Source organism: Melanostigma gelatinosum (genome assembly GCF_949748355.1).
Source record: "Melanostigma gelatinosum genome assembly, chromosome: 8".
NCBI classification, from domain to species: Eukaryota; Metazoa; Chordata; class Actinopteri; order Perciformes; family Zoarcidae; genus Melanostigma; species Melanostigma gelatinosum.
Genome location: NC_136641.1, coordinates 28,158,020 through 28,170,337, shown reverse-complemented (window position 1 = coordinate 28,170,337; position 12,318 = coordinate 28,158,020). Strand labels below are relative to the sequence as shown.

Sequence of the window (12,318 nt, the reverse complement as noted above, 5' to 3'; positions counted from 1 at the left end):
TTATGTACTACTGTACTAACAGAGTTATTATGTACTACTGTACTAACAGAGTTATTATGTACTACTGTACTAACAGAGAGTTATTATGTACTACTGTACTAACAGAGTTATTATGTACTACTGTACTAACAGAGTTATTATGTACTACTGTACTAACAGAGAGTTATTATGTACTACTTACTGTACTAACAGAGTTATTATGTACTACTGTACTAACAGAGAGTTATTATGTACTACTTACTGTACTAACAGAGTTATTATGTACTACTGTACTAACAGAGAGTTATTATGTACTACTGTACTAACAGAGTTATTATGTACTACTGTACTAACAGAGTTATTATGTACTACTGTACTAACAGAGAGTTATTATGTACTACTTACTGTACTAACAGAGTTATTATGTACTACTGTACTAACAGAGTTATTATGTACTACTGTACTAACAGAGTTATTATGTACTACTGTACTAACAGAGAGTTATTATGTACTACTTACTGTACTAACAGAGTTATTATGTACTACTGTACTAACAGAGTTATTATGTACTACTGTACTAACAGAGTTATTATGTACTACTGTACTAACAGAGTTATTATGTACTACTGTACTAACAGAGTTATTATGTACTACTGTACTAACAGAGTTATTATGTACTACTGTACTAACAGAGTTATTATGTACTACTGTACTAACAGAGTTATTATGTACTACTGTACTAACAGAGAGTTATTATGTACTACTGTACTAACAGAGTTATTATGTACTACTGTACTAACAGAGTTATTATGTACTACTGTACTAACAGAGAGTTATTATGTACTACTGTACTAACAGAGTTATTATGTACTACTTACTGTACTAACAGAGTTATTATGTACTACTGTACTAACAGAGAGTTATTATGTACTACTGTACTAACAGAGTTATTATGTACTACTGTACTAACAGAGTTATTATGTACTACTGTACTAACAGAGTTATTATGTACTACTGTACTAACAGAGAGTTATTATGTACTACTGTACTAACAGAGTTATTATGTACTACTGTACTAACAGAGTTATTATGTACTACTGTACTAACAGAGAGTTATTATGTACTACTGTACTAACAGAGTTATTATGTACTACTTACTGTACTAACAGAGTTATTATGTACTACTGTACTAACAGAGAGTTATTATGTACTACTTACTGTACTAACAGAGTTATTATGTACTACTGTACTAACAGAGAGTTATTATGTACTACTTACTGTACTAACAGAGTTATTATGTACTACTGTACTAACAGAGTTATTATGTACTACTGTACTAACAGAGTTATTATGTACTACTTACTGTACTAACAGAGAGTTATTATGTACTACTGTACTAACAGAGAGTTATTATGTACTACTGTACTAACAGAGAGTTATTATGTACTACTTACTGTACTAACAGAGAGTTATTATGTACTACTGTACTAACAGAGAGTTATTATGTACTACTTACTGTACTAACAGAGTTATTATGTACTACTTACTGTACTAACAGAGAGTTATTATGTACTACTGTACTAACAGAGAGTTATTATGTACTACTTACTGTACTAACAGAGTTATTATGTACTACTGTACTAACAGAGAGTTATTATGTACTACTTACTGTACTAACAGAGTTATTATGTACTACTTACTGTACTAACAGAGTTATTATGTACTACTGTACTAACAGAGTTATTATGTACTACTGTACTAACAGAGTTATTATGTACTACTTACTGTACTAACAGAGAGTTATTATGTACTACTTACTGTACTAACAGAGAGTTATTATGTACTACTTACTGTACTAACAGAGTTATTATGTACTACTTACTGTACTAACAGAGTTATTATGTACTACTTACTGTACTAACAGAGAGTTATTATGTACTACTTACTGTACTAACAGAGTTATTATGTACTACTTACTGTACTAACAGAGTTATTATCTACTTACTGTACTAACAGAGTTATTATGTACTACTGTACTAACAGAGTTATTATGTACTACTGTACTAACAGAGAGTTATTATGTACTACTGTACTAACAGAGAGTTATTATGTACTACTGTACTAACAGAGAGTTATTATGTACTACTTACTGTACTAACAGAGTTATTATGTACTACTTACTGTACTAACAGAGTTATTATGTACTACTTACTGTACTAACAGAGAGTTATTATGTACTACTTACTGTACTAACAGAGTTATTATGTACTACTTACTGTACTAACAGAGTTATTATGTACTACTGTACTAACAGAGAGTTATTATGTACTACTTACTGTACTAACAGAGTTATTATGTACTACTTACTGTACTAACAGAGAGTTATTATGTACTACTTACTGTACTAACAGAGTTATTATGTACTACTTACTGTACTAACAGAGTTATTATGTACTACTTACTGTACTAACAGAGTTATTATGTACTACTGTACTAACAGAGTTATTATGTACTACTGTACTAACAGAGTTATTATGTACTACTGTACTAACAGAGTTATTATGTACTACTGTACTAACAGAGAGTTATTATGTACTACTGTACTAACAGAGTTATTATGTACTACTGTACTAACAGAGAGTTATGTACTACTGTACTAACAGAGTTATTATGTACTACTGTACTAACAGAGTTATTATGTACTACTTACTGTACTAACAGAGAGTTATTATGTACTACTTACTGTACTAACAGAGTTATTATGTACTACTTACTGTACTAACAGAGTTATTATGTACTACTGTACTAACAGAGTTATTATGTACTACTGTACTAACAGAGAGTTATTATGTACTACTGTACTAACAGAGAGTTATTATGTACTACTTACTGTACTAACAGAGTTATTATGTACTACTGTACTAACAGAGTTATTATGTACTACTGTACTAACAGAGTTATTATGTACTACTGTACTAACAGAGTTATTATGTACTACTGTACTAACAGAGAGTTATTATGTACTACTGTACTAACAGAGTTATTATGTACTACTGTACTAACAGAGTTATTATGTACTACTGTACTAACAGAGTTATTATGTACTACTGTACTAACAGAGTTATTATGTACTACTGTACTAACAGAGTTATTATGTACTACTGTACTAACAGAGTTATTATGTACTACTTACTGTACTAACAGAGAGTTATTATGTACTACTTACTGTACTAACAGAGTTATTATGTACTACTGTACTAACAGAGTTATTATGTACTACTGTACTAACAGAGTTATTATGTACTACTGTACTAACAGAGTTATTATGTACTACTTACTGTACTAACAGAGAGTTATTATGTACTACTTACTGTACTAACAGAGTTATTATGTACTACTGTACTAACAGAGTTATTATGTACTACTTACTGTACTAACAGAGAGTTATTATGTACTACTTACTGTACTAACAGAGTTATTATGTACTACTGTACTAACAGAGTTATTATGTACTACTGTACTAACAGAGTTATTATGTACTACTGTACTAACAGAGTTATTATGTACTACTGTACTAACAGAGTTATTATGTACTACTTACTGTACTAACAGAGAGTTATTATGTACTACTTACTGTACTAACAGAGTTATTATGTACTACTGTACTAACAGAGTTATTATGTACTACTGTACTAACAGAGTTATTATGTACTACTGTACTAACAGAGTTATTATGTACTACTGTACTAACAGAGTTATTATGTACTACTGTACTAACAGAGTTATTATGTACTACTTACTGTACTAACAGAGTTATTATGTACTACTGTACTAACAGAGTTATTATGTACTACTGTACTAACAGAGAGTTATTATGTACTACTGTACTAACAGAGAGTTATTATGTACTACTTACTGTACTAACAGAGAGTTATTATGTACTACTGTACTAACAGAGTTATTATGTACTACTGTACTAACAGAGTTATTATGTACTACTTACTGTACTAACAGAGTTATTATGTACTACTGTACTAACAGAGTTATTATGTACTACTTACTGTACTAACAGAGTTATTATGTACTACTGTACTAACAGAGTTATTATGTACTACTGTACTAACAGAGTTATTATGTACTACTGTACTAACAGAGTTATTATGTACTACTGTACTAACAGAGTTATTATGTACTACTGTACTAACAGAGTTATTATGTACTACTGTACTAACAGAGTTATTATGTACTACTTACTGTACTAACAGAGAGTTATTATGTACTACTTACTGTACTAACAGAGAGTTATTATGTACTACTTACTGTACTAACAGAGTTATTATGTACTACTGTACTAACAGAGAGTTATTATGTACTACTGTACTAACAGAGTTATTATGTACTACTGTACTAACAGAGTTATTATGTACTACTTACTGTACTAACAGAGTTATTATGTACTACTTACTGTACTAACAGAGTTATTATGTACTACTGTACTAACAGAGAGTTATTATGTACTACTTACTGTACTAACAGAGTTATTATGTACTACTGTACTAACAGAGTTATTATGTACTACTGTACTAACAGAGTTATTATGTACTACTGTACTAATAGAGAGTTATTATGTACTACTTACTGTACTAACAGAGTTATTATGTACTACTTACTGTACTAACAGAGTTATTATGTACTACTTACTGTACTAACAGAGTTATTATGTACTACTGTACTAACAGAGAGTTATTATGTACTACTGTACTAACAGAGTTATTATGTACTACTTACTGTACTAACAGAGTTATTATGTACTACTTACTGTACTAACAGAGTTATTATGTACTACTTACTGTACTAACAGAGTTATTATGTACTACTTACTGTACTAACAGAGTTATTATGTACTACTGTACTAACAGAGAGTTATTATGTACTACTGTACTAACAGAGTTATTATGTACTACTGTACTAACAGAGTTATTATGTACTACTGTACTAACAGAGAGTTATTATGTACTACTGTACTAACAGAGAGTTATTATGTACTACTTACTGTACTAACAGAGTTATTATGTACTACTGTACTAACAGAGTTATTATGTACTACTGTACTAACAGAGTTATTATGTACTACTTACTGTACTAACAGAGTTATTATGTACTACTTACTGTACTAACAGAGTTATTATGTACTACTGTACTAACAGAGAGTTATTATGTACTACTGTACTAACAGAGTTATTATGTACTACTGTACTAACAGAGTTATTATGTACTACTGTACTAATAGAGAGTTATTATGTACTACTTACTGTACTAACAGAGTTATTATGTACTACTTACTGTACTAACAGAGTTATTATGTACTACTTACTGTACTAACAGAGTTATTATGTACTACTGTACTAACAGAGAGTTATTATGTACTACTGTACTAACAGAGTTATTATGTACTACTTACTGTACTAACAGAGTTATTATGTACTACTTACTGTACTAACAGAGTTATTATGTACTACTTACTGTACTAACAGAGTTATTATGTACTACTTACTGTACTAACAGAGTTATTATGTACTACTGTACTAACAGAGAGTTATTATGTACTACTGTACTAACAGAGTTATTATGTACTACTGTACTAACAGAGTTATTATGTACTACTGTACTAACAGAGAGTTATTATGTACTACTGTACTAACAGAGAGTTATTATGTACTACTTACTGTACTAACAGAGTTATTATGTACTACTGTACTAACAGAGTTATTATGTACTACTGTACTAACAGAGAGTTATTATGTACTACTTACTGTACTAACAGAGAGTTATTATGTACTACTTACTGTACTAACAGAGTTATTATGTACTACTTACTGTACTAACAGAGTTATTATGTACTACTGTACTAACAGAGAGTTATTATGTACTACTGTACTAACAGAGTTATTATGTACTACTTACTGTACTAACAGAGTTATTATGTACTACTTACTGTACTAACAGAGTTATTATGTACTACTGTACTAACAGAGTTATTATGTACTACTGTACTAACAGAGAGTTATTATGTACTACTGTACTAACAGAGAGTTATTATGTACTACTTACTGTACTAACAGAGAGTTATTATGTACTACTGTACTAACAGAGAGTTATTATGTACTACTGTACTAACAGAGAGTTATTATGTACTACTTACTGTACTAACAGAGAGTTATTATGTACTACTGTACTAACAGAGTTATTATGTACTACTTACTGTACTAACAGAGTTATTATGTACTACTTACTGTACTAACAGAGTTATTATGTACTACTTACTGTACTAACAGAGTTATTATGTACTACTGTACTAACAGAGTTATTATGTACTACTTACTGTACTAACAGAGTTATTATGTACTACTTACTGTACTAACAGAGTTATTATGTACTACTGTACTAACAGAGAGTTATTATGTACTACTTACTGTACTAACAGAGTTATTATGTACTACTTACTGTACTAACAGAGTTATTATGTACTACTTACTGTACTAACAGAGTTATTATGTACTACTGTACTAACAGAGAGTTATTATGTACTACTTACTGTACTAACAGAGAGTTATTATGTACTACTGTACTAACAGAGAGTTATTATGTACTACTGTACTAACAGAGAGTTATTATGTACTACTTACTGTACTAACAGAGAGTTATTATGTACTTACTGTACTAACAGAGAGTTATTATGTACTTACTGTACTAACAGAGAGTTATTATGTACTTACTGTACTAACAGAGTTATTATGTAATACTTACTGTACTAACAGAGTTATTATGTACTACTTACTGTACTAACAGAGAGTTATTATGTACTACTGTACTAACAGAGTTATTATGTACTACTGTACTAACAGAGTTATTATGTACTACTGTACTAACAGAGAGTTATTATGTAGTACTGTACTAACAGAGTTATTATGTACTACTGTACTAACAGAGAGTTATTATGTACTACTGTACTAACAGAGTTATTATGTACTACTGTACTAACAGAGTTATTATGTACTACTGTACTAACAGAGAGTTATTATGTACTACTGTACTAACAGAGTTATTATGTACTACTGTACTAACAGAGAGTTATTATGTACTACTGTACTAACAGAGAGTTATTATGTACTACTGTACTAACAGAGTTATTATGTACTACTGTACTAACAGAGAGTTATTATGTACTACTTACTGTACTAACAGAGTTATTATGTACTACTTACTGTACTAACAGAGTTATTATGTACTACTGTACTAACAGAGAGTTATTATGTACTACTGTACTAACAGAGAGTTATTATGTACTACTGTACTAACAGAGAGTTATTATGTACTACTGTACTAACAGAGAGTTATTATGTACTACTGTACTAACAGAGAGTTATTATGTACTACTTACTGTACTAACAGAGTTATTATGTACTACTTACTGTACTAACAGAGTTATTATGTACTACTGTACTAACAGAGAGTTATTATGTACTACTGTACTAACAGAGAGTTATTATGTACTACTTACTGTACTAACAGAGTTATTATGTACTACTGACTGTACTAACAGAGTTATTATGTACTACTGTACTAACAGAGAGTTATTATGTACTACTTACTGTACTAACAGAGTTATTATGTACTACTTACTGTACTAACAGAGTTATTATGTACTACTGTACTAACAGAGTTATTATGTACTACTGTACTAACAGAGAGTTATTATGTACTACTGTACTAACAGAGTTATTATGTACTACTGTACTAACAGAGAGTTATTATGTACTACTGTACTAACAGAGAGTTATTATGTACTACTTACTGTACTAACAGAGTTATTATGTACTACTGACTGTACTAACAGAGTTATTATGTACTACTGTACTAACAGAGAGTTATTATGTACTACTTACTGTACTAACAGAGTTATTATGTACTACTGTACTAACAGAGTTATTATGTACTACTTACTGTACTAACAGAGTTATTATGTACTACTTACTGTACTAACAGAGTTATTATGTACTACTGTACTAACAGAGAGTTATTATGTACTACTGTACTAACAGAGAGTTATTATGTACTACTTACTGTACTAACAGAGTTATTATGTACTACTGACTGTACTAACAGAGTTATTATGTACTACTGTACTAACAGAGAGTTATTATGTACTACTTACTGTACTAACAGAGTTATTATGTACTACTGTACTAACAGAGAGTTATTATGTACTACTGTACTAACAGAGTTATTATGTACTACTGTACTAACAGAGTTATTATGTACTACTGACTGTACTAACAGAGTTATTATGTACTACTGTACTAACAGAGAGTTATTATGTACTACTGTACTAACAGAGTTATTATGTACTACTGTACTAACAGAGTTATTATGTACTACTGTACTAACAGAGTTATTATGTACTACTGTACTAACAGAGTTATTATGTACTACTGTACTAACAGAGTTATTATGTACTACTGTACTAACAGAGAGTTATTATGTACTACTGTACTAACAGAGAGTTATTATGTACTACTGTACTAACAGAGAGTTATTATGTACTACTGTACTAACAGAGAGTTATTATGTACTACTTACTGTACTAACAGAGTTATTATGTACTACTTACTGTACTAACAGAGTTATTATGTACTACTGTACTAACAGAGAGTTATTATGTACTACTTACTGTACTAACAGAGTTATTATGTACTACTGTACTAACAGAGTTATTATGTACTACTTACTGTACTAACAGAGTTATTATGTACTACTGTACTAACAGAGAGTTATTATGTACTACTTACTGTACTAACAGAGAGTTATTATGTACTACTTACTGTACTAACAGAGAGTTATTATGTACTACTGTACTAACAGAGAGTTATTATGTACTACTGTACTAACAGAGTTATTATGTACTACTTACTGTACTAACAGAGTTATTATGTACTACTTACTGTACTAACAGAGTTATTATGTACTACTTACTGTACTAACAGAGTTATTATGTACTACTTACTGTACTAACAGAGTTATTATGTACTACTTACTGTACTAACAGAGTTATTATGTACTACTGTACTAACAGAGTTATTATGTACTACTACTGTACTAACAGAGTTATTATGTACTACTGTACTAACAGAGAGTTATTATGTACTACTGTACTAACAGAGTTATTATGTACTACTGTACTAACAGAGTTATTATGTACTACTGTACTAACAGAGAGTTATTATGTACTACTGTACTAACAGAGTTATTATGTACTACTGTACTAACAGAGTTATTATGTACTACTGTACTAACAGAGTTATTATGTACTACTGTACTAACAGAGTTATTATGTACTACTGTACTAACAGAGTTATTATGTACTACTGTACTAACAGAGAGTTATTATGTACTACTGTACTAACAGAGTTATTATGTACTACTGTACTAACAGAGTTATTATGTACTACTGTACTAACAGAGTTATTATGTACTACTGTACTAACAGAGTTATTATGTACTACTGTACTAACAGAGAGTTATTATGTACTACTGTACTAACAGAGAGTTATTATGTACTACTTACTGTACTAACAGAGTTATTATGTACTACTTACTGTACTAACAGAGTTATTATGTACTACTTACTGTACTAACAGAGTTATTATGTACTACTGTACTAACAGAGAGTTATTATGTACTACTTACTGTACTAACAGAGTTATTATGTACTACTGTACTAACAGAGAGTTATTATGTACTACTGTACTAACAGAGAGTTATTATGTACTACTTACTGTACTAACAGAGTTATTATGTACTACTGTACTAACAGAGTTATTATGTACTACTGTACTAACAGAGAGTTATTATGTACTACTGTACTAACAGAGAGTTATTATGTACTACTGTACTAACAGAGTTATTATGTACTACTGTACTAACAGAGTTATTATGTACTACTGTACTAACAGAGAGTTATTATGTACTACTGTACTAACAGAGAGTTATTATGTACTACTTACTGTACTAACAGAGTTATTATGTACTACTGTACTAACAGAGTTATTATGTACTACTGTACTAACAGAGTTATTATGTACTACTGTACTAACAGAGTTATTATGTACTACTGTACTAACAGAGTTATTATGTACTACTGTACTAACAGAGTTATTATGTACTACTGTACTAACAGAGTTATTATGTACTACTACTGTACTAACAGAGTTATTATGTACTACTTACTGTACTAACAGAGTTATTATGTACTACTGTACTAACAGAGTTATTATGTACTACTGTACTAACAGAGTTATTATGTACTACTTACTGTACTAACAGAGTTATTATGTACTACTTACTGTACTAACAGAGTTATTATGTACTACTGTACTAACAGAGTTATTATGTACTACTGTACTAACAGAGTTATTATGTACTACTTACTGTACTAACAGAGTTATTATGTACTACTTACTGTACTAACAGAGTTATTATGTACTACTTACTGTACTAACAGAGTTATTATGTACTACTGTACTAACAGAGTTATTATGTACTACTGTACTAACAGAGTTATTATGTACTACTTACTGTACTAACAGAGTTATTATGTACTACTGTACTAACAGAGTTATTATGTACTACTGTACTAACAGAGTTATTATGTACTACTGTACTAACAGAGTTATTATGTACTACTGTACTAACAGAGTTATTATGTACTACTGTACTAACAGAGAGTTATTATGTACTACTGTACTAACAGAGAGTTATTATGTACTACTTACTGTACTAACAGAGTTATTATGTACTACTTACTGTACTAACAGAGTTATTATGTACTACTTACTGTACTAACAGAGTTATTATGTACTACTGTACTAACAGAGAGTTATTATGTACTACTTACTGTACTAACAGAGTTATTATGTACTACTGTACTAACAGAGAGTTATTATGTACTACTGTACTAACAGAGAGTTATTATGTACTACTTACTGTACTAACAGAGTTATTATGTACTACTGTACTAACAGAGAGTTATTATGTACTACTTACTGTACTAACAGAGTTATTATGTACTACTGTACTAACAGAGTTATTATGTACTACTGTACTAACAGAGTTATTATGTACTACTGTACTAACAGAGTTATTATGTACTACTGTACTAACAGAGTTATTATGTACTACTGTACTAACAGAGTTATTATGTACTACTGTACTAACAGAGAGTTATTATGTACTACTGTACTAACAGAGAGTTATTATGTACTACTGTACTAACAGAGAGTTATTATGTACTACTTACTGTACTAACAGAGTTATTATGTACTACTGTACTAACAGAGTTATTATGTACTACTGTACTAACAGAGTTATTATGTACTACTGTACTAACAGAGATATTATGTACTACTGTACTAACAGAGAGTTATTATGTACTACTGTACTAACAGAGTTATTATGTACTACTGTACTAACAGAGTTATTATGTACTACTTACTGTACTAACAGAGTTATTATGTACTACTTACTGTACTAACAGAGTTATTATGTACTACTTACTGTACTAACAGAGTTATTATGTACTACTGTACTAACAGAGTTATTATGTACTACTGTACTAACAGAGAGTTATTATGTACTACTGTACTAACAGAGTTATTATGTACTACTGTACTAACAGAGTTATTATGTACTACTGTACTAACAGAGAGTTATTATGTACTACTGTACTAACAGAGTTATTATGTACTACTTACTGTACTAACAGAGTTATTATGTACTACTTACTGTACTAACAGAGAGTTATTATGTACTACTGTACTAACAGAGTTATTATGTACTACTTACTGTACTAACAGAGAGTTATTATGTACTACTTACTGTACTAACAGAGTTATTATGTACTACTTACTGTACTAACAGAGTTATTATGTACTACTGTACTAACAGAGTTATTATGTACTACTGTACTAACAGAGTTATTATGTACTACTTACTGTACTAACAGAGTTATTATGTACTACTTACTGTACTAACAGAGAGTTATTATGTACTACTGTACTAACAGAGTTATTATGTACTACTTACTGTACTAACAGAGAGTTATTATGTACTACTTACTGTACTAACAGAGTTATTATGTACTACTTACTGTACTAACAGAGTTATTATGTACTACTGTACTAACAGAGTTATTATGTACTACTGTACTAACAGAGAGTTATTATGTACTACTGTACTAACAGAGAGTTATTATGTACTACTTACTGTACTAACAGAGTTATT

General features: G+C 29.9%; 1 protein-coding gene across 1 annotated transcript in view; it reads right to left on the bottom strand.

Moving 5' to 3' along the window:
* Window positions 1–12,318, bottom strand: part of cacna1fb (calcium channel, voltage-dependent, L type, alpha 1F subunit) — a gene marked incomplete at its 3' end in the record, with an annotated part of 91,500 nt that overhangs the window by 40,246 nt on the left and 38,936 nt on the right. The window lies entirely within an intron of this gene.